The sequence below is a fragment of the Oryzias melastigma genome, linkage group LG3 (assembly GCF_002922805.2).
Source record: "Oryzias melastigma strain HK-1 linkage group LG3, ASM292280v2, whole genome shotgun sequence".
Lineage (NCBI taxonomy): Eukaryota > Metazoa > Chordata > Actinopteri > Beloniformes > Adrianichthyidae > Oryzias > Oryzias melastigma.
The window spans coordinates 10,378,041-10,402,097 of NC_050514.1; the positions used below are offsets into that span (position 1 = coordinate 10,378,041).

General features: G+C 38.2%; 1 long non-coding RNA gene across 1 annotated transcript in view; it reads left to right on the top strand.

Annotated features, from left to right (window-relative positions):
* Nucleotides 1-22,863, top strand: part of LOC112160504 — a 47,429-nt gene extending 24,566 nt beyond the window's left edge. The window contains exon 3 of the long non-coding RNA XR_004949884.1: nucleotides 21,941-22,863. This is a non-coding gene — a long non-coding RNA (uncharacterized LOC112160504). The remainder of the gene's footprint in view (nucleotides 1-21,940) is intronic.
* Nucleotides 22,864-24,057: the final 1,194 nt, after the last annotated feature.

Consider the following 24,057-nt stretch of genomic DNA (forward strand, 5'->3'; position numbering starts at 1 on the left):
AAAGTAAACTTAATCTGCACACACTTGCAGAGTTATTAGTCTAAAATCCTGTTTTCACTGGGTTTCCATCATGTCATAAACAGATTTTAAATCATAAATTAAACTGGGGTCTAGCAGTTATTCTCACTGAACTGCTTTAAACAAAGATCTGCAGCAAACAGCTGTTTTTATCATTTTTGACAACATTGCTCTGCAGTGGACACAGTGATGAAATAATTTCATCTGAAACTGCACATAAGTATACTGTCAAAATTCATAATGCTGAATTTTACTCTCATTCAACCAAATACCTATAATTTGGTTTCAGAAATTCAAAATTTTATCGTATTTAACATTTATTTGAATTGTATTAAATATATATTTTTTAAATAGTCCTAATACATTTTTGTTAAGAAAAAAATGTTCCCATAACTCTTAGAAACATTAGAGTTCCTTCGGGGCGACAGTGGCTCAGGTGGTAGAGCGGGTCGGCCAATGATCGAAGGATAGGCGGTTCGATTCTGGCTCCTGCCAGCCAAAATGTCGTTGTGTCCTTGGGCAAGGCACTTAACCCTACTTGCCTCCAGTGTGGCTCCACTGGTGTGTGAATGCGTATGAATGTCCCGGTGATGGTCAGAGGGCCGTAGGCGCATACTGGCTTCCACGCCTCTGTCAGCCTGCCCCAGGGCTACAGTAGTAGCTTACCATCACCAAGTATGAATGAGGTGTGAATGAATAATGGAGACACAATGTAAGCGCTTTGAGTGAAAAGCGCAGATAAATCTAATCCATTATTATTATTATTCAGTAAAAACTAAGAGAATGTTTTTTGTTTTTTTTTTGCAGGGAAAAAGGAACAAAAATACCTTTTAACGATATTGATTTCCTCCATAAAAGTATTTTTAATTTTGAGGGAAAGATCAATAGGATTTAATAAATAAAAACCAGCACAACTGGGGCCTTTTTGTTTAGACACCTTGTCCTATCTTCTTGCAGGTTTTATGTTTCCCACAGCCACAGCACATAAGGGTCAAGTTTCCAATCTATTAGCAGTTTTTTTGTTTGTGGTAACAGGTACCAAGTGTATTTAAGTCTGTTTGTTGCCACTAGATCCTTGCTTGTCGTTAATAGGTTGTCATGTTTTAGGCATGTTTTGCTTTTTTTCTGACACTTTGCATTATATTAAAATTATTTCCCCAACCTGTTTGATTTTTGAGAAAGAAAGAACAGTCTCAACTTTAACTGTGAGTTTATTGTTTAACAGCAAGTTCCAACTGTGAAATTCAGCTATGGTTTAGTTTTTATCCATCAGAAGATAAATAAATCAGCAGGGATGGAATATCACTTAAAACAGCTTATTTTGGACTAGCTAGTAAAAAAAGAGAAGCAAGAGGAATACATTTGCGGTATATATTAGCTTTATGAACTAAAATAAAAGTTAATGATAGTATAAAGGTGTATAGTAAAACTAAATAGCTTAAAGACCGATCCAATAAAAATCTTGTTTTGGTGGTTTTTACATTTTCTTTTAACATTGTTCTTATGATGGAGGGCACGTATAAAGAAAATTAAAATTAAAACTGCATTTCTGAGTCTTTATTCAAACCATTGTGAATCAGGAGTTCACAAAACAATGCACTGAGAAAAAACGTGTAGTTGTTGCTCTTGCATGTTCTCCCCATGCATTCATGGGTTTTCATTGAGGACTCCAGCTTCTCCCCACCATCCAAAAATATGCTTCATAGGTTAATTGGTTTCTCTAAATTGTCCCTAGGTTTGAGTGTAAGCACGTATGGGTGTGTGATTGTGGTCCTGCGACACACTGGCTGTCAGTAAGTGGTGGATGAGGACCAAAACGCAGGAGACTAAGTGGCAGAAAAGTAAAACATTTAATAAATAAACTGAAACATGCCTTCAACCGGGTTTGGCTCCAGTAGCCGTGTGACCCAGAAAGGGACAAAGCAGTTTAGAAAATGTATGGATGGATGTAGTTGTTGTGTAATATCTGTAACTGGAAGGTCACAAGTTCCATTCTCCACTCTATTCTGATGCGTTCACTTGTAGATGACTAGATTCATCCATGCCTTCTTTTTCCTTGTCTGAGCTGGAATCTGGTTCAAAACTGTACAGATGGATAGCTCTAAAAATAAAATTGTTGCAAAAGTAATGTAAGCTTGAAGTTGTGAGGAGCTGTAAGATAGTGGGAGACACCATAAACAAAAGGAACTATGGGAAATTAACGCTGACTTACTCCATGCCAACAGTCCCACCCACAATTCAAAATCAGATTTCGAATTAATTGTACCACTCTGCAGAAATTAGGTTCTAATAAACAACCACAGTTTTTTTTATTTTGGCTAAAAAATAGCCTAATCATAATCAAAAGACCACTGGGAACACTTTTAGAATAGATCAGAAGGTGATTGGAATGTAAAGTTTTATTATTATAAAAATGCTGTATATACACATATTAGAATACAGTACAAGAACAATTTAGAAAAGGGCAATAATAGTGCAAATTTCAAATTTTTAAAGGTAAATGTATATTTTTTTTTAGTTTTTTTTCTACCACCAACACCTGAAACCAAAGTGTTTATTAACTGTAAACTGTCAAGTTCAACAAGAAAATACAAATACAAGTCATGAGAGGCAACATCAGTATTAAGGTGTTTAAATAAATGATTGTATTAATAAATACCAGTACCCATGTTAAGTACAAAGAGACCAATGCATATTTTTTCGTAAACAAATATGCTGCAGGAAAGTGTTCAGATCACCAAACATCATGTTCAGAGTCATGACACATTTTTCCTTTAAGCTAATTCCCCATGTTGCAGGCTTTTCATCACAGTACAGTACTGTTATCACCTGTGATAATAGTACTGAGTTCCTCACTTGCCTTTCATTTTTGCAGCATTTAGTGTATCGTGTCTCTCTCTGGTCATGTAGGCAGTGAGTACGTCTTTCCCCCTACAATAGGTGTTGAATCCCTGCGTGACACCTTTTTAAACAACAAGGTTTAGGATTCTAGTAAAATGCCATTACTCGACAAGGGGTAGCCCCTTAAACTTTAACGTCTTTATTAAAAATGTATTAAGGCTTCAAAACAGTGGGGTGCAATGATAATAAACTGTATGAGGTGTAAACACAGCAAGCGTAGTAACTCCATAAAAGCCTTCATATGTGGAGGCTTTACTGAGTTAAACAGAGCACGTAATGAACTTGGCAAGAGGTTGCTCTGGATTGTGGGGGGCGTTGGTGTTTCAAGGTAGGGAAGGTCAAAACAATGTTTTACTGTTCCTACACTTCTTGTGAGGATAATTAGTGTAGGTGTTGTCAAACCTTCAGTGGGACATTTTGTCTAAATGTTAGAGTAATAGACTTGCACTTGAACAGTAAGTCAAAGCAATATCAACTCATTTTTTAGACTCATTCATTTCAAATTCTGTCATTAATGTGCATCGTCCCATAGCTTCTGTATTATAATTGGAAAAATAATTATTGAATTGGGGGTGCAAGATTGTATTTATTTTTACTTTTGTAAAGTCAAGTTTAGATATTAGGGCGTATTATTATGCCTGAAAATCTGTTGGTTCCCTGTCTTTTTTTTGTTGCTCAGTTTGTAATCTCATTTCACTTATACAAGTGGAATAAATTTGTAAACAGAAGCATGCTTATGACAATTGCCACCCCTGTCAGTCTGAAATCACAAAGACAGGGCGAAACAACTGCCAACAAACATGGAGGTCTTGCGTGCTGGACTTGCAGGTATAATCATTCTCCTTTACAGTGAAGATTTCTGGGAATCATTTTGAATTTCCAGAGCAGCTGTTTCAAAGTGTTTTAACATGTTCTACTGTGTCAATGAAACAAGCAGCTGGACTCATTCTAATTAAAGTTCATCAAAAGATGGATTATGACTTTTTGTTTCTAAGAACTACAACTTTTCAACTAAAAGGCAAACTAAAGTTATGCCTTAGTCACAGGCATACGTTGACCTGTATTGGTTTCTCCAAGTTTTAGGGTTTTCCAGGCCTGTGGAGGGTCGTAGGAAGCTGCCGTATCTGAAAGGGGGCACAGGTGTGTCTCGCAGTTCCCTTACAGTTTGTGGGGCCACCTTAAGGAACGTCATAAAAATTATACGTGCAATTGTTTCATAAACATAATGCTGTTTTTCCAAGACTTTTATAAGAATGCAGAAAAGGCAGATTTTGTTTTCTATTGCTTAAAAATACTACATAGAAGGGAATACATTTGAAAACAACTGTGATATTCATTTATTAAAGAAGCAGACAGTAGAGGAGACCAGAGGGGGAGGTAGTAAACATGGTCTGTATAAGACACTCTAATCAGCTGTCCTCTCCTGGCAGTGTCTATCAGAAAAGCAAACAAGTATCCCAAAAAAGATTTGTGATCTCAATATATCTTCCCGTAATACAAGGCCACATAAAAATCCTTCTAGGAAGAAAACTTTCTGGATCTAGTCCTTGCTTAATCTTTTCATAGATTCTGGCTTTTGCGGAGCTGTGACCACAAGACTAATAAACTCAGATGTTCATTCAAGGAATCTCTGTGGTGTGTATTATAGTGAAAGATAAGGATTTTTTTTAAGCGTTCCTGTTTTCACAACTTATATTAACTAAAGGCTGACAAGATTATAGGATTCCCACTGACTCACAATTGGGACTTTTTCTTGCTGTAAACCCTTTTTTGGGCCAAAGTTTGCTCGTTTCTCATACACCATGCAACCCCGAGCAGCCTGAACAAATTGCCAGACAGACATGTAATCTTTGATGGAGTAGAGCTTTACTATAGTAGCTAGCTCAGTGCTATCGGCTACTGTGAGAACCATTTAAGATGACTTGTGTTCCATACTCCTTGAGCACAGATTGCTGTGGCTGCCTGGACAGACACATAGGCTTTGATTAAGCATTGCTCGACTATACTAGCTATATCAGCAACTATTGTGCAAAGCATAGACTATGAATAGAGATAGACCAAGTGGTTGTGAAGTCGCCCAAAAAAATACCTTACCTCTGGCTCCAGCGAAATGAAGCCAATTTATTTGCCATTTTTCTGCAATAAGTGCGCCGCCATTCGGAAGTAGTTGATAGTGATTGGTCCGAGTCGGTCTGAGTCACATTTCTAGTGTCACATTTAAGTCATATTTTCCACTGAAAGCAGCTCGAGAGAATTTGTCAAACGTTCAAGGTGGGGCCAACGGGCACCACATGCTTTTATTGAAGTATCTGACTGGTCAGTTTATAACTTGAAATTTAAAAAAAAGAGTGAAAAAAATTGTATTAGCAAGAAGATGTTAAGAAAAAGCTATCAGACTAAGTATGATTATTCTGACAAACAGAATGACTGACACACGCTGTCCAGTGATATACAGTCTATGGTGCAAACCTCTTAAACTGACTCATGTCCCATGTTGTCCCATGTCCCATACCCCTCGAGACCCAAAGCAGCCTGAACAAATTGGCCTGGCTATCTGGAAATAGCTGTGAAACTCAGAGCATGTGTTTGGGCTCAAAGTCCCACTCCAATCAGCTTTTGATCTTTAGTAGAAGTGTTCCCAAATGTCTTGTAATTATGATTAGTTTGTTATTAGCCAAATTTAAAAAAAAGTGTTGTTTTTGAGAACATAGTTTCAGGAGAGCAGCAGGTGTTCATCAGAAACTTGCCTCTGAATTACGGGAGGGGATCATCAGGGCAGGAGTAAGTCTGCTCTCATTTCCCCTGATCCCTTTGTTTACTACACTTTCCTCCATTAGCTTAGAGCCCCCTCACAACACCAAGCTAACATTAGGGGTGCAACAAAAATTTTGAGCCAGATGCCAACTTGGACAAGGAAAACAGACATTCATAGATATATTTGTTTACAATGAATGTATCAGATTAGAGCGGAGCATGGGAGATCGAGGTTACCAATAGTTTGCATGTCACTGCTACAAGATGTTTAAAACAGCATTTTTTTAAATCTGTTACGGATTCACCACGATTTGGATAAAGAAATACCTAGAAACTCTGTTTTTAATCTTACATTTCTTTCTATATGTTCTCCATAATCAGGAAAATACTACAAGAATGTGTTAAAAACACCAAAAACACAATTTTCATTGGAGTGGGTCTTTAAACAAGCTGAGGTCTAGTCAATTTCCACATGATTTATCCATGTGGTTTTATTATTTGACAAGCATTGCACAGTTCTAAGTGATTGTAAGATAATTTAATGCCCTCTTTGTGTCGACTCTCTGTTTCTTTGTAAGGATAGATGTCTTTTTTAATGTCTTTTTAATAGTGAAAGTGGGAAAAACAGATTTGAGTTGATTAGAAGAAGTTTACATTGGACAGAGAACATATACTTTACCCTTGTAAAATAATAAAGTTGCTAACTCACAAGGAAGGCTCTCCATGTGTTCTGTGTGATTTGCCTTGACTTTTCAATGTAAAATGCTTTTTCTATATTTTGGCATCACATCAGCTTTTCCTGGCAATCTCGTAAAAAAAATCTCTTCCAAGTTTTAAAAATCAAAACTTTTAACTCTGACTTCTCACTGTTATTTACGGCAATTTATTTTTGTGAGGTTATAGTTCAGAAATTGTGCGTTTCATTTAAGTCCAAAATGACTGAGTCATGCCTCACAGGGAGGACTCAGACATAGGTGGATGGACTGGAGCTGTTCGTGTGGTGAACAGGTGTTGTCTGAGGCAAAGGTGTCACGCATGTGGGTGTGTGTTTTAATGTGTGAGTTTAACAGAGACCAATGTGGGCCAGCATGCATGTGAGGGGTCAGGCGGCAGTCCAAAGGAAATAACTCGTGAAAAGTTGGGTTTTGAATTGGCCTGCTGTGGAACACGAGGTATTCTGCTGTCATCTTCTTGAACAAAACAAACAACTAAACGCGCAGGGGTAACATGTGTTTCTGTTTACCTGACACATCTGCTAAAATGTATTAGTCATAAAAGCACTTCGACTGTTTGTCAAACTGCCACTCTAGTTAGTGATAAAACATGCACAGAGGAAACGGTTTTGTAGGGAAATTTTAAAACGAGAACTAAAAGAACATAGAGAAAGTCAAGGGGTCCATTTTTCTAATTAGAATGGAAGCAACAGCAAACATGAAAAGTGTTTGTTACATTGGCAGTTTTTTAAAACTCAATGACTGAAATCTGTTTCTTCAGATTAAACAGGTACAGATTTTTTTGCAGTATTAGGCACACTTAAAAGCCTTAATATTTTCAAAAAATAACAGCCCGCCTCACAGTCAATAGCACCTTATACAGTTTATGGATTCACTCTGGTTTTACTGACTGATGTCGAAGCAATTTTGAGAGGTAACTGGTGCTCTGTCAAAATGTCAGTCTGTTTTTTGGGAGTTGCAATCAAGGTTGGATGTTTTGTAAATATGAAATCATGGCTTTAATGTAGTAGTGTCAGACTATGTGTCTATGTGTTACTGACAAAGTTGGGAGTTAGTGTAGCCAGAGTAATGTTTGTTATAGTGGTATCAGTCTGTTTATTTTTACATGTTTCAAACAAGGTTAGAAGTGATTGTAAATGTGCTCCAACACTTTTAACATGGGTAGTGTGTAGCATGTTACAAACAAACTCTGGAGTTACTGTGAACATTTTCAGTAAAGTCTGACTGACAGATTTATCTCAAACTCTTTAGTCTCTCTCAATGCACCGTATAGTTCTATGTGTCTTATAGGTTCAAAAATAGACTTTTCATTGATGATACACCCGTAATCCATTGCACCCAATATGGAAGTCGTCAGGAACTGGCAGTGTAGGATGCACAATTCAAGAGGCTGGGCTTGGTGGTGGAAACTTACATTTTTAATTAATACACTTAAACATGACAAGACCAAAGGACCAACTAAAAGGTGACAAAGCAGATGACATGACCGTTAAGAACTGAAAACCAGACACTTACATACACCTAGGGTAATTAACTGAAATTGAGAGAACTGTAAAAGATCATTAACCTGGTGTGTCTGACAGGTACACTCGAGCATTACAAGAATCAATGTTTCTCATAAATGATGCTTTCTAAATGCAGTATTGAATCTGAAGCTATCATACCACAGCATAAGGTGTGAAGGGGCATGAGCCAGTCAAGTGACGTCTATCTTTTACCCAAACGCCTTTCATGCGATGGAGTTAGGCCGACAGATAAGTACCTGGAGAATCCTGAGGCAGACACGCATCGTGGATCAAATTCTTGTCTTTTATTTGGCTTGAAATGTGGGTCTTGCCACGAACCCTGTCTAGTGTACTGAAGAACTGCTCAGGAGTGGAAAGGTGACCATGGATGATAAATTGCAGGAAGAGTGAGGGGGATTAGCTGCAGGTGTGCAGGGTAACTGGATACAGAATGAGCCCTATTACAGCTCCTCCAGGTGGACGGGGCGTATAAACAAAGCAAAGAAAACTGTCACAATTTAATGCCCTGAAGTTGTTAATACAGCTTATACTGGAGAGCGCATTTGTCTTTTTGACCATCAAATCTCCTACCAACCAAAAGGAACAACGACCTGAGCTCCTGACATGCTGTTTTTATTAACCAAAGAAGACATTGTTCCCTCTATTTGAGATGATGACTGAGTGAAAAGATAAAAAAAGTGAATAAACAGCCCTGGCCAAATGAAAGGATAGCATGAGTTTACAGATTAGTCCTTCCCAAAGGGCGGAAAGGCCTGTTTCACAATGTGCTTTTACTCAGCCCATATCTTGAGTTGCGTGAGAGATTTCCATATCTCACACACTCTTGTAAATCACAATTGAACAGTAGTAACTCAGAGAATGAACTTCAAACACGTCTGTTTTCAATTTGGGCGTAAGGGTTCTGCCAAGGCTGGGGCAGCCTATGAGACCACCCCCTCAGTGCAGATTTACTGGCCTCGTCACCTCTTAAGACTGCAAGGGCGTCTGTCCAGCTCCCACCACACTGGGACACATGTCTCACACCTCTGGATGGGGGTGGTGTAGGAAGGTGTCAGAAGTTGGTGGGAAATATGGAAACTCCACAAAAACAAACTCTGATGACATGCCTCCAGAGGGGGGAAAACAGTTGTGTAAGCATGATTTTTTTTTATTGTCTTTACTTACCTCTCACTTAAAACTGATACTGTTCTGCAAATAAGCTACAAGATAAGCATAAGTAGAGAGAATTACCTGTGATACACAAATCCACGATAATCCCTCAGGAAATGTTATTTCCACAACCTCCAAGAGTTAAATTCTTCCTCTGCAATTTCTTATTCTGCAATTGGACACACTTGCTCACATTCAGAAGATTGAATATTCTTAGGTGTGCAAACTGGAGGTAGGAGTCCATGCATGAATCATTTTCTGAATTTATCAGTGTAGTTTTTACTATGTGACTTCTATGATGTTATGCCACTTATAACATCATAAGATACACATTAGAGTGGTGGTATAACAACAGATCAGAGGCCAAGGCAGAGAGGATTGCAGTTGAAGAAAAAGGACAGAGCGAATCCCCCAAACTGTGAAGAAATTGAAGAGTTAGTTCCAGTACTTATGTGGTCTTCCAGTTAGCACAGAGGTCTGGCACAGGGTCTGAACAAACGTCAGAAGGCTGAGATATACATCGTCCTTCCTGTGAAATGTTAGAGTATATGTACTGGATTTCTAAGAAGAGATCGGTATCAAGAATATCCAGCATGAGAGAGTAGTAAACCAGGGATTTCCCTGATTGTGTGTGAATTGGTGCCTTTTTGGTTGAGTTTTTATTGGTGGTGTAATGTTTTGCTTCAGTCATGTTCTATATCCCCCTGTTCTCCTGTCAGTGCACACCTGGTTCACATTTCCTATTGGTCAGCTGTTTTCTCTTGTGTTGATTACCCTCAGTTTATTTTAGTGACAGGTTTTCAGTTCAACTTGGTCAGGTCATCTGTTTGTCACTCAGTTTATTTTCCTCCTATTTAAGTTTATTTAGTAAAGCTTTAGTTCCTGTCACTGGCCTGGTGTCCTGCATTTTGGGTCTACCACTAGTGTTCCTGACAGCTAAAACTTTGAGAGTTTAGCTGTGGAGGCTGGAACATCCATCCATCCTTCTATTGTCTAAACCTGACCAATGCTTTCAGGGGTCAAATGGTTGCTGGAGCCTATCTCATTGTGAGGTATTGAGCGGCCAAGGAGGACAACAGAATGTTCATCAAAAAATGAAAGTTTATTTTTTTCAAAAAAGGTAAATCATTTACAAACTGGCCTCTTAAAAGAGGTCAATAGAAACATAATTAACTCAGGAGACAATTTTAACTTAACTGACTGAACAGACCAAGTAACAGAAATGAACTAACCTAAGATAAGACAAAGCAGGGGAACATATATATTGGGTGATCAAACCACTTGACAAACATGGGGAGGAACTAAACACATACTTGTCTTTAAGATGAAAAGCAAGCAAAAGAAAAATACACAAAAAGGATTAACAAATTAACAGCAACAGAAGCAAAGTAAACGAGCATTAAACTAGTCTATGCTTACTCCCCCTGCAGACTTGCCTGCCAATTGCCCAGCTGCAGCATTTAAAGGCTGTGATGGCTTTAGTTCTTCTTTGCTCAGGCCCACCAGCACAGCTCCAGGAACAGAGCGCCAGCCACACCTGCAGCAACCAGTATGCTCTCAGCACTGGCAACTCAAAACTGGTGAAATTAATTAAACAAATCAAAATCAAACAAAATATGTGTGCTAAATAAATGTATATTTTAACTCAAAGAAATGTGTTTATTTAAGAATAGGGTTGAAATGGGAAATGTATTAAATATGGTAGTGCATGGAGGTTTGCCACCATTTTGATTCGGTGTAGCAGGCTGTGCCTTCACACTCATGAACTGTTGGGCAAAGCTGGTTTATACCCTGGATGGGTTTACAAACCATCGCAGGGTCACACCCAAGGCCAAATGGGCCCTGTATCCTCTAAAAGTAGGCAGAAAATGTGGGTCCCAATTGGGTTTGTCTGCAGTTTCTGTGCCTAGCGACCTCTGCCTCCCAGGGTCCAGCAGAGCAAGTGAGTGCTGGCCCCCAGGGGCCGGCAGAGCTAGCAGGGTGCCCCCTAGGCTGGCGGTCCCTGGAGAGCGGAGCCAATGTGGGCAAACACAGGTGGGGCCACCACGGAAATGCAGACAAACCCAATTAGGGCTCACATTTTCTTCCCACTTTTAAGCCATATGGAGCTCACTTGGCCTTGCTGGGTGGGGCAACATTCACACCCAGGGACAATTTGCAGTCATTAATTGACCAATAATGGATATTTTTGAACCATAGTAAGAAGCTATTATGCCTGGAGAAAAGTCATGCATGCACGAGGAGAACATGAAAATGCCACACAGAAAGGTTCCAGCTGGGATTTGAATCACTCTGCAGCCCAAAGATCTTATCTATTTGTGTAAAGTTAAAGATAGAAAATCCAACGCAACTTTTATTATCAAATCAGGTGGTGCAGTGTTTAGCACTCTTCCTTCCCAGCAAGAAGGTCCCAGTTCAAGCCCCAGCTGGGGAACCTGAAACAGAATCATCAACAGGGGGCCTTTCAGAGTGGAGTTTGCATGTTCTCCCTGTGCACTCAGGGGTTTTCTCCAGGCTTACCTCCACTGTCCAAAAACATGCATCATAGGTGAATTGGTCACTCTAAATTGTCCCTAGGTGTAAAAGTGGGTGTCTATGGGTGTATAATTGTGGCCCTGCGACAGGCTGGGGGCCTGGCCAGTGTGTATCCTGTCTTTGTCCACGAGTTGCTGGGTTAGGCTCCAGCAGCCTCTTAACCCCAAAAGGGAAAAAACGGGTTTAGAAAATGGATGGAAATTCTGAATCACAGCATGTTGCGTAATGTGATTGATTTTGTTAGAGTTGCCATAATAATTTACATTAATTTAGTTGTTTGTGTCCACTGACACATTTCCTTGGCCTGTGACGTAAAGTGTTCTTATCGCTTAAGTGTTAATTTAAGCTGCCGTTAGGAAAGAACCAGGTTGCCCCTCTTATTGCGAGTTCATCTATCTCACAGCCATACTGAGATAAACATTTAAACAGCCTCGCACATTCACTGTAAAGCACTTAACTTAACTTTGGACTGTGGGACTAAAAAACTTCACTCAGCATGAAAAGAGAAATGTGTTGGTTTTCACAATGTAAGAAGAGCTTAGCTTTAAATGAAAAGTTTGTTCTGGTCAGAACATTTCAAATTTGATGAATGTCTTCAGGTCATATTATCTGGACAGTCTAAAGAGCCCTCCCACAACACCAAACCCCTCAAATGTCAAATGTGATAAAAGAAACACAGAAAAAAATAAATATTGACAGTTGGTACTTTTGTATGATGTCCAATAATTTATGAAAGGCAATTGCTGAGATGTTGCTGAAGAGTCAAGCTAGGTGTTATAAGTAAAGATTCAGGTGACAGGTGAGCGTCCACTTTTCCAGAATGCAATTTCAATGACACTGTTTGTCAGATCCTGCCATTAAATCATCACTCCCCCAATACTGTGTTCTGCTTTCCACATTAACCAAAAACAAGTTTAGGACCAATTGTCCGCTCCAGAACCGGGGTTATTATTATGAGAAAAAGATTCTCTCTTCTTGGAAATATGGAAGATGGAATACTCTGTGGAATAAAAAAAATTGGAAAATCATGCAAAGGTAAATAAAGGTCTGAGCTGGTGTTCAAACAACGAACTTCTTTTACGGAAAAGTTATAACTTATCTTTAGAGACTATCGTACCTTTGAGTGAAGTTGAAGCCTCTAAAAACTACCTCTTAGCCAAATTTGAAAGTACAATTTTTGCTTTATAGCTGGATCCTCTTCAGGCCCAAACCATACTTGTGTGATGCTTATTATGCTCAAAGTTATTTTGGAAGTTGCATGTGGCGTTTTATTTTGAAAATTGTGCATATTTTTTTTCTATGTTTGTCTTTTTCACAAAAATACGTCCTGTCTGTTTAATCCTATATCTGTGCATTGAAATTGTTAGACTTATAGACTTTGAATTCAGAGCAGTAGTATACTTTGTGCTTCCCTTGGCTTAAAAACAGATATGTGTGTCAAGTGTGACCACACTCATTGACTAGAATGTGTTCAAATCGGTACAGCTTCCTCTATGCATATTACATATTCATGCCTTTTCAAATTCATGTGTTGTGAAGTAGCACAGTTTTCTATAATTATAGAACTCCCCATAATTACAACATTTTTTCTCATCAGCTTAGTTGGCAATGCATAAAATAATTTATTATTGTATCTGCCACCGCTGAGATTACACTATATTTTTTAAAAGTTCAAAAACAAGTCTGTTTTCATAACCACACTGAAATGTTGTGTAAAGCAAGAAGATCTCTTGAGAAGCCAGCATGCTGCTTGGGAGATTATTGATACCACTGTTTCTAAAAACAATGAAAGCTTACTTGGTAACTTTACAAAAATATCTAAAAAATTAGGGCTTTGCAAGAATATATGTTATCATAATGTGTTTACTGGAACACTTCCAACCCTCTCAAATTAATCACTGATCTCACCATCACTGACTGTGTTTACATAAAGGCAGGTAATAAAAAAAGAACTAAAAGCTAAACACTATTTTCCAGGAACATGACTAATCAGCTTACATTGAAGCTAAGTAGGAACAGAGAGTGGTGGACTCGTGTTTGCTCTTCTTGTTCAGTTCTGGCACAGGTTCAGGCCACCTTGAAGAATATGAAAACCATTACACAGGACAGTTTGTCAAAGCTGTAAACCGTATAGGGTGTCACGGTGTTGTGCATCAACGTGGAGATGAGAGAGGATGCTTGTGTGTGGGAGGACGGTATCGTGGACGAGATATCGTGCAAGAAGAAAAGTAACTGAGACTAGCAGAGCTTTAGCTTGCCTTCTTTCATTAGACGTCTCAGTTACATCCAGCTCATCCTGTCACTCACGTTGATGTGTTCGGTTTCACAGAAACAAAAACATCCTAGCCGAGTCATGTAATTCAGAGTGGCTGTTCCGTCATGGTTGTCTATCAAATCACCTTTTGCATGCAAGAGTACATCAGGAAACGAAAAGCCTTCAGACAGACCTGCCTCCTTATTGTCTGCTCCACACGCACAAGCTGAACGTGAATCAAGCGAGGTCACGCATATAAATACAACATTACTCACTCGCTCGCTCATGTGGCTCTAAGTGAGCTGCTGACTGATGCCTTTCAAAAGGAGCTAGCAATAAAAATAGGTATGTGCGAATGTAAGAGCATGAGTGTTATGTGATGCAAACTCGTATTCTATCTGGCTCCACAAATGTCTTTGTACTTGTGCGCCTGGTCCTATCTGGACAGCAGTTTATATTGGATTGTGCTTGTTGGATGCTCTTTATGTCTTTCTGTCATGATGGGAAGATATGAAAATGATTGGACAGGGGCGGGAGTGTCAAACACCAGCATTGTTGTTTGCAATTTTGGCACTCTGTTTGGAAACGTGCTGCCTTTGTGAGTTAGCCAGTTACTCTGTTAACAGACACGTGGAATCAGAATAAATAATCTCTCAAGAGAAGATCTTTAGTGCCTACAATGGGAGGATAAAATAAAAGAATAGATTAGGCTTGAACTAAACACAGTAAAAAGCAAAAGCCAAAGTTCACAGAGCTCCACAGCTCTATTAAGATTTTGTAACCTGCTAAAGCCACTTCCAGTCTGTTGTTTAAAGCTTCAAGGGCTTCTGTTACCTTTGGTGTCACTTTGGATTTGACTTTTTGTACCCTGTCCAGCTCTTCTTACACCCTCTGGGGGTTCTTATGTTGCTCTCATTAAGCTAGATAGACTTAAACACATGCAGAGCTGTTTTAAAGTCAGAACTATGAGCAACACAGCAAAGATCCAAAGACAGGACTGATGTGGTTGTACTTCCTGGTTTTAGTCCAAGCTGCACTGGAGCTGCCTCACACCTGCCTTTTTAGGTGGTACAATTCTGAAGATACTTTAGAATATTTGTGATTGTTAAAGTTTAAACGAGTCCATTACAATTGTGATATATACAGTAATGCTGCATATTAGCTGCTAGACTAGAAGAAGCATGTACAAGTACAAGTATTTGATCCTTTGCTTTTTTTTGCAGGTTTGTCCACTTAAGACAATTGACAGCCCTGTAGTCTGAATGGTAGGTTGATTTGAATAGTGTGAGACAGAAATCACAAAGAAAATAAAAAAATGACATTGAGTGAAACAAGTATATTATCCCCAAGTAAACGTTAATAGTTCTGGTTCACATGAACGAGTTAAACTCTTCTATCAACTTGTCACTTGAATTGAAGACACCTGTTTGAAACTAATCACCTGTATAAAAGACATCTGTCTACACAAAAAGTCAATCCTTCAAACTCCCCAACATGAGAAACACTAAAGACCTTTCAGTGGATTTAGGGGAGAAGATTGGAGAACTGCAGAAGACCTGAATGGACTAGAAAACCATCAGCAACAAGCTGGGGGTTGAGGTGATAAGTTAATGCCAAAATACAAGAATTACAATATGATCATCAATCCACTTATACAGTAGGTCTGGAGCTAAAAGTAAGTCTTACTGTTGGGGTTTTGGTGAAGTATATAAAGGTCATGGAGTGGCTTAGCCAGTCTCTTTACCTTAGTCTTATAGAAATCCTATAAAGAGAGCTGAAGCTCCGAGTTTTCAGGTAAGTCACCAAATCTTAATTAATTTGAAGTCGTTTCCAAAGAAGAGTGGACCAAAAACCTTATAAGGTTATGCCACAAAGTACTTTTTTGGCAAAAAGATTCAAATATGTATTTGCCTCACTGAAATGTAAATGAATTTTTATAAAATCATCAACCCCTCAACACACATTGATGCAAATATGCATCAGACCACTTTGGCTCCAATTGTATTTGCTTAATTAAAAATTACCTTAATTTACCATCGACTTGAAAGCAAAAACATAAGTGAGAGTTTTTTTCATCGTTGGAAATAAATTTGGGCATTAATTTCTTGATTTTTCTTTGAGTTTTTTTTCTTGTTTTGTTTCTCGTACAGTAGGATGACAGACTGTTAATATATTTTTTATAATACGTATTTCATCCACAGTACAGATTCAACTAAAGATATCCTAAGACGTAGTCAGAGAAATCATCATTCTTGATTTATGACAGCTAGTAGTTGATTGGGTCTGAAGTTTTGAACACTATCATGCCCATTTCTACAAATAATTACCATAGAACGCTTCACTACACACCCAATTTAAAATGATGTAATTGTAGCTTGAGATGTCTCAATCAACACCAATGTGGTAGAATGACCATTGATGCCCTGCAGTTTTCTCTCAGAAATCTCTTTGCTGTTCTGTAGCTTCTCATATTGTGTATTCTGTAACTTCAGCATGCATTGCTGTAAAGAACAAGGTTGAATTGAATCACAGGCTTTTTTCATAGCTGCGCTGTCATGGTTTGAGGTGCTACAAGCTGTTTACACTATAATGTTACAATTTGATGCTCTCTAATGTTAAAGTTAGTAGTAGTGGTGAGATGTGGAAGGCTGAGACATTTATGAGAGTTTTTAGAGAGTTTTTACTATGTTTACATACCTCCAACAAGTGACGTCGCCTTTTGATTCTAATTGGCTCTAAACTGTGTTTTGGCCCGTGTAACCAATCATATCAAAATAACCAAGTTTGAAATTGACCTAATATTGGCTCTCTGGATTAATGTGGTGCAGAAATAGAGCGGTTGGCCTCTGTTTGGAAGGTTCCAGGTTTGGTTCCTGCCTTTCCTGCCCCTGTGTCAAAGTGTCCTTGGGCAAGACACTGAAGCCCCTATTGCTCCTGGGGATTCCAAGTTGGCTCTTATGGCAGCTGAGTTGTCATCAGTGTCTGCATGGGTGAATGGGACGCTGACTGTAAAGCACTTTGGTCTTAAAAAAAAAAAAAAAAAGGTATGTAGAAATATATGCCATTTACCATTACCATCAAACAACCAAATGTTAGAAGAAATACTGGTCCAGTTTATTAATCAATCAACCCCCTCCGTGAATGCACCTCCAGTGCGCACTAATCTTGGGGAAGAATTGGAGTTTGGCCTAAATGTATTTATATCGGAACTGTAGTATTCTTTCAAGAAGTTTGTTCTGCTTCAAGCTTCGGTTCTGCTCATGACAAAGCACTGTATGAAAGCAAACATATTCACAATTTATGAGCTGTCCTCGCTCATTCAAAGTGAATCTGTCAAGTTTTTTTATGCCACGTACACAACGGGCATGTAAGGAGCTTTTAGCATATGGTGTTCACTCTGGACTTTCGCTACCCAATACAAGAGCACATACTCAGATAGAAGAGGTAAATCTCATGAATCTTGCTGCAGGCGTTTGCTTTCACACCCCTTACCCAACATATGAAAGATTTTGTGTCATATAATTCCGGCTACGCAGAAACCGCAATTATTCATTTTATTCTCCATGATCAATTTTAAATAGTAGTTGCCATTTCTATGTTTTGAAATAGACAACATCAATACGTCACTACTAACTGTTTTAGCTTTCAGTGTACTTTCAATGAATGCTCGTTTTGTGGGTAGAGCTCAAAAAAGGATGTGAAAACTTGAGTAGTGACACATGAATGCAGGCGTTTTGAGTGTGGGAGCCCGAAACACCCATATGCAAGCTTTACATAGACTTCATTGGAAGCGGTTGCTTGAAGAGGTGTTGTAGTGGCCGGTGTAAACGTAGTTTTAGTGTGAAAGCAAGCCTAGTTTTCTCCCGTCCTTGTTTCAGACATTACAATTCACGCAAATTGACATCTCTATCATACGGGGGGTGAAAAAGTACACCACAGTTAACACTTTGTTTAAAAAAGTGTTTTTATTTCCAGATGTTTATGTCCTTCATAAAACATAAACATCTTTGACAAAAACACTACATAGAAAACTTCCAACTCAGTTAAAGTTTAACAATTTAAACTAAGGTGGATTTCACCACATATGGTGTTTCTTTGGTGAAAAAGCTTTAATTGTAGCTTATGCCCAATATGCCCAGGGACATTTTTCCAATTTAAACCAAAATTTATAAGGAACTCCACGATCCAGTCTGTCATCCAGATTTTATTGATAATCATATAAATTAATGACTTTGAATAAAAATGCTAAGACATTAAGTCCTGAAATGATTGGCCGTTGTCTTAAAAATATCCTCGAGAGAATAGTCTTTGTTAAAAGGTGTTTACTATGCATCAATCCCTAATCTAAGGTCAATGCTTATGTCTTTTGATGTTCCTCTGTAGAGATTCGCCTTGTTGTAAACTGCCTGCTTTTGCTCCATTTCATAGTGAGTGTGCAAAATTTTTAGATCTTAATTTTTGTTATTTTACTGCCATAAGTTTTACAGGAAGTGGAATTATATATTTTGATGCTATTTTAAAATACTTTTTTAAAGTTGATTTACAAGTATTGCAAATTAGACTGTTTTAAAATCATGTAAATAACCTTAACTGTGAAAATAGAACATCAAATCCGTCAATTAACATGTAACGCAGCTCAGACATTGGAATTAGACATTTAAAAGTTGTCTTTCTTCCAATTTCATTAGGTAATCTTTACTGGAAATCCTCTAAAATTGTCAAAGTGTTCTCAAAACAGAGAGAAGGCAGCAGATGCTGATTACAAAATGAACATTTATCCTCTTTCTACTGGACTGTGAGAGATATTTTTAAATATTAGATCATTAAATTACATCATTAAAAAGTAATCATGCCTTGACAGCAATCAGGAGAGATCCTCAGCAGTCTACCTTTGACTCCCACGCTAACATACTGACATAATTTAAAGCCTTGTTTTAAAGAGATAATTTATCCTGTATAAATATGCTCCTCTGCTGTGCTTTGATAAATGGATGGCATTGGACAGCAAACAGATACAAAAGTCATGTCACAAGAAAATATAACGTCACCTTACAAAATGCATCAAAACAATAAATTAGACATTTAATGTTTAATATGATAAGTGGTTAGTCCCTTTCTGTAAAAAAAAAGTGTAGAGGAATCTTCAAAAAGTTTCAATAAAGTTTTTTTTTCTGACCACCTGCAACTTGGACTTGTGTCATGTTTGTGCCAGTTAAAGCATAAAGTAAATGAAAACCAGGCTTGTACTTAGGGTTCTAGAGGGCGGTGAGGCGGACGTGTTATGGGAAAGCAGCTCACTCCCACTGCACTGTACACAACAGTCATTAGGAACCCATCTGCTCAACGCTTGCATGCTAAGCTGTAATTTTCAGGTTTGTGTGTGCATGTGTGTGTCCCTGCATTTTTTTTTCTTTTTTGTGGGAGTATGTGTCTGTGTGTGTGAGAGAAAGAGACCAGTACTGGCATACTTAAAACAGAAAAGATGCTTGTGCATGTCTTGAATGTGTATTTGTGTGTGTGTGTGTGGGGGGGGGGGGTGATGCATGTGTGTCTGCTATTATCTGGATGTCATCATAACCACAGAAATCAGGGTCTGATAGCATCTGCCCCCACTTCTACCCCCAACCAGAGTCACGACAACCAAGGGTCTCCTTTGACCACACACACGAATGCACACTCTGAGACACTGCATCATGCTTCCACATTTTTATAGGTAAACATCTTCCAATTGGTGAGTTGTGGAACATACTGAGTTGTAATTCCTTTTCTCTGCTGTCTTTTAACAGTTTACAGATTGTAGCTTTGGCTTTTATAAGAGGCTAAGCGGCTGTGATTCCCAACCCTGCTTTCTGGGTCACAACAGTAAAAAAAAAAGTCCAAACAGCTTTTGGCTGGAAGCTCTATTGCTTTTAAGTGAACATGTTGTAAGCAGACTCCAATAGTTAATGTTCGACTCATTCATATCCTTGCGGGTTATATGCATTTTGATTTGTTTTTAATGTACAATGTTATTTTGCGTGTTTGAGCTTTGGATAATTTAGTAATATGGAATATTTGGCCACTTTTCCACAATCCTGACTAAACCTGACTCACATACCCAATTTATTTTAATAAATAAGGCTTTTATCAGAGCTAATTTTTGTTTTATTATACTTAACATGAATGTGTGCCCATAAATATTGAAATGTTTGGCAATTGCTTCTAGGTACATAAAAATGTCTGCATGCAAAGTGCTGTCTGATGTGGTCCTGGTCTTTGGATTCTCAACATTAGTATCAGTCCCACCCCCTTGGCTTGGTCTGGTTTCAGTTCACCATGTGCTATTTTTCAATTTTACTTGGTCATTTGTCTTGATGAGCATGTTCTGGCTCATATAAAACTACAGAGGATGAAACAACTGGGCTTCATGTTCTTCTCATTTGGGAACACCCTGAAAACCTCTTGTTTCCTTTCACTATTAAATCACTTATGTATTCACCTTGTATCAACTTAAGACAGAGATTATCGATATTTTATCCAAAATCTACACAATAGAGGTTTTCAATCACTAGTTAATGCAAAAAACAACATTTGAACCTTTGGTGAGCAGTTCAAATTTTGGCTTTTACCATCTTGAATGGACAACACATTGGGTGGACCATTCCGAGAAATATTTTTGCACAAAATAGCTTTAAAGTCCCCCTCCGATGAAAACCATGTCTTTTGTATTTTTTACAAGTATGTGTGGCATTTTTCTTATGAAAGAGAATAAATGTAATAAGAAATCATTTCGTTTTTGTATTTCTGAGTATTTCTCCTTTGAAATTGCTATCAATCAAACTGTCACAAACAGATTCTGTTCGAATGAATGATCTTCTTTCCATCAACAGCTCTGCTGCACATGCACTAAACCCTCATCTGTTCCTAGTGTGTCTAGTTCAGGTTCTGGAGAAGAGAAGATGGTATCTTCACATTGACTGCAGTCAAATGAGCCGCCGTTCACATTTCTGTGGTCAATTCAGCCGTCATTGGATTTTTTGTGTGAGTTTCATACAATACTTACGGTAGCAGGACTGAGAACGCTGGAAAATCTCAGTGAGACTCCATGGAGCTTCTTGATGTGACCACGGAAATGTGAACGGTGGCTCATTTGACCACAGTCTTTTGGAGTAAGTTTGGTCCACGAAACTCTCTACTTCCTCGTCCGAGCTGACATCCAGCTCAAAACCAGACAGCTGGACATTACCGATATTTCTTGACATTTTTATGTAGCAGCGCTGAAGGTTTACGCTAGCGAGACACAGAGATTTCATAATCAGACAGGGTGGTCAGGGGCGTGGTGGCTCAACTCATCTCCAAAAGCCACACCCCTCAGAGGAGATTTTGGAAACAGAGGCTTCAGATCAATACAATTGCAGACTTAAAATTTAAAAACTTAAAAAGAGAGAGTTGAAAGTCTTTTTTTTTCCAAGCAACATCCCCCAAAACATCCCAGCTTTTGAGAAGATCTGCATGGAAGAATGGACCAAAATAGCACCAACAGTGTGTGCAAACCATCCATCTTCTTGTCCGCTTCGTCCCTTTCGGGGTCGTGAGGGTGCCAGAGCCTAACCCGGCTACTGATGGGCGAAGGCGGGGTTCGCCCTTGACAGGTCGCCAGTCTGTCACAGGGCCTCAATCACACACCCATCCACTCTCACATTCACACCTAGGGGCAATTTAGAGTCACCAATTAACCTATGAAGCATGTTTTTGGACGGTGGGAGGAAGCCGGAGTCCCCGGTGAAAACCCACGCATGCACGGGGAGAACATGCAAACTCCACACAGAAAGGTCCCAGCCGGGAGTCGAACCGGGGCCTTCTCGCTGTGAGGCAAGAGCGCTAACCCACCGTGCAGCCCATAGACATGTATTATTTACTGGACAAAGCAAGGTGTTGACATCACCCATAGAAAATGCCTTACCTCCGGGCCCTTACGAAATGAGGTCAAAGCCCGTCACTGTGGCATCCTGTTTGTCTGCTGCCATTTTGTGTCCTTAAGAGTGATTGGTACCAGTCGGCATGAGTCACGTTGTCTTTTGTTTCTGCAGTCAACATCCCTGCTCTTGAGAAGATCTGCATGAAAGAATGGACCAAAATATCAGCAACAGTGTGTGAAAACCTGAGATTATTTGACCTCTGTTAGTGACAAACCACGGTTATATTACAAAATATTATGGTTAACTTTTGTTATTGAACATATAATTATTTCTTGTACCATGCAAATATTTTATTTAAAAAAAGTATACAGTCCCAGTTGTGGATTTTATGTTTACATCCTGTCTCTTTTGGGTGGAGAAACATAATCAATGACTGACAAATACATTTATGCCCGTCTGTGTTTAATTCAAAGAGATTGTCTTTTTTTCTCTTTTTTGCATTGCTCTTTCACAATTCGTGGGAAAGTTGGCAATATTGTTTGGGAAACAAAATCTGCCCTACAAACTTTTTTATTTGGATCAAGCTTGTATTAAACAATGTTATTCTTTAACTTGTGTTGCATACAGACTTACTGATCTTTAATTACACGTTATCCAAACTGTGCAGCCTCTTGAGGCATTGAACACGTGCATCTCTGCAAGAGCATGCTTTTTGTTCAAATATTTAGTGTAACACAACACGTTACAGAAAGCTAAGAACATTTAGAATGACATTCCAAACAAACTGAACAAACATTTAAAACATGAAATAAACTTTATTTTACTAAAATTATAACTATCCTGGGAATTCTTCCTAAATCTGTGTTGCCACTGTGGTGTAAACCACAATAAAGTTTTCAAGCTAAATATTATAGTTATAGTTTTCCTCAGCTTACGGAAAACTTCCTACAACACAAGCCTGTTGCTGTAATGACAGTTTCTCAGTTTTCCCACAAGTGCTGTGAATTTTTTAGCCATCACAGCTGCAACAAGTAACAGATTTTAAAAATGCAGTGTGTGAGTGCACACAATGGAGTTTCAATAAAAAAAAAAAATACTTGTGGGTACGGGGGTGTTCTCTGTCAAAATATAATGTAGCCTATCAGGTTCAGATTTCGGCAGAGGCTGGTACCATTGCTGAATATTGACTCAAGTGAAGTTATTGTGTCTTCCAAATAATACTTCTCAAGTAGAAGTTTAGAGTAGTCAAGGATTTATATTTATTTAGTCAAATTGGGCACGTGGGGGGTGGGGGGGGGGTACTGGTGAAAGAACTAAGATTCACTATGAAAATATCTAATTGATATTTCTTTTTGTTTATTTATGAAGCTTCAAAAATATATATAATAAAATACATAAAAACCAATATTCCAATATTTGATTGTCAAATGTACAAATTCTAAAAGTATTACCCTATTTAAAAATCAAATGGTTATTTTAAATAATTAATAAATACATAATAATAGAGTATATCACTGGTTAATTCAAAATTCAAGATTAAAAATAGTCTAATTCATCCCAGATTATTTTAATAAGAAAAAATATTAAAACTATGTTTTTCATTGACTGAATAAAAAAGGGGATGGTTCACAAATCATAACAGATTATGGTATATCTATAGATGAGTAAATTTCACTTAAAAAACACACTTGAATATGCTTTTAGGCAAGGAAAGATGATTGAATCTCTCTCTACTTTGCAGTCACAACTTTGAAATGAGGCGTTGCCTGACTGTTTTACAATTGATATAGGAGGTTATCATCAACTTAATTTAAGCAGACAGGTTTTAGATGAATATGTCAGAAATAACTATTCCTTTAGCCAAAATGTAGAAAGTAATCCAGAAACAACAAAAAAGAAACATGAAATATTATAACATCTTCAAAAGCAATAGGGATTTCTTTTGTTTGATATTTTTTGGAATAAAACATACCACAAATTACACTTGATTTTTGGTTTTGTGTAACACAACAAAATATATACAGTAAGTATCAAATTCAAGCACGACAAGAGATCAAATACTGAACAACAGGAAAAATATTTTAGAAATGTCCAAAATATTCTCTGAACCAGGCACGTCCAAAGTGTGGCCCGTGGGCCAAATGCGGCCCCGTATAAATATCCAACGGCCCTCAGGCTCCTTTCATAAAATCAATATAATTTTAGCATTTTCTAAAAACTGTGTGTACATTTCTTGATTGTTGTTAGAATAATTATACTAATGAACAGTGTGAAAATTGTCAAATTGA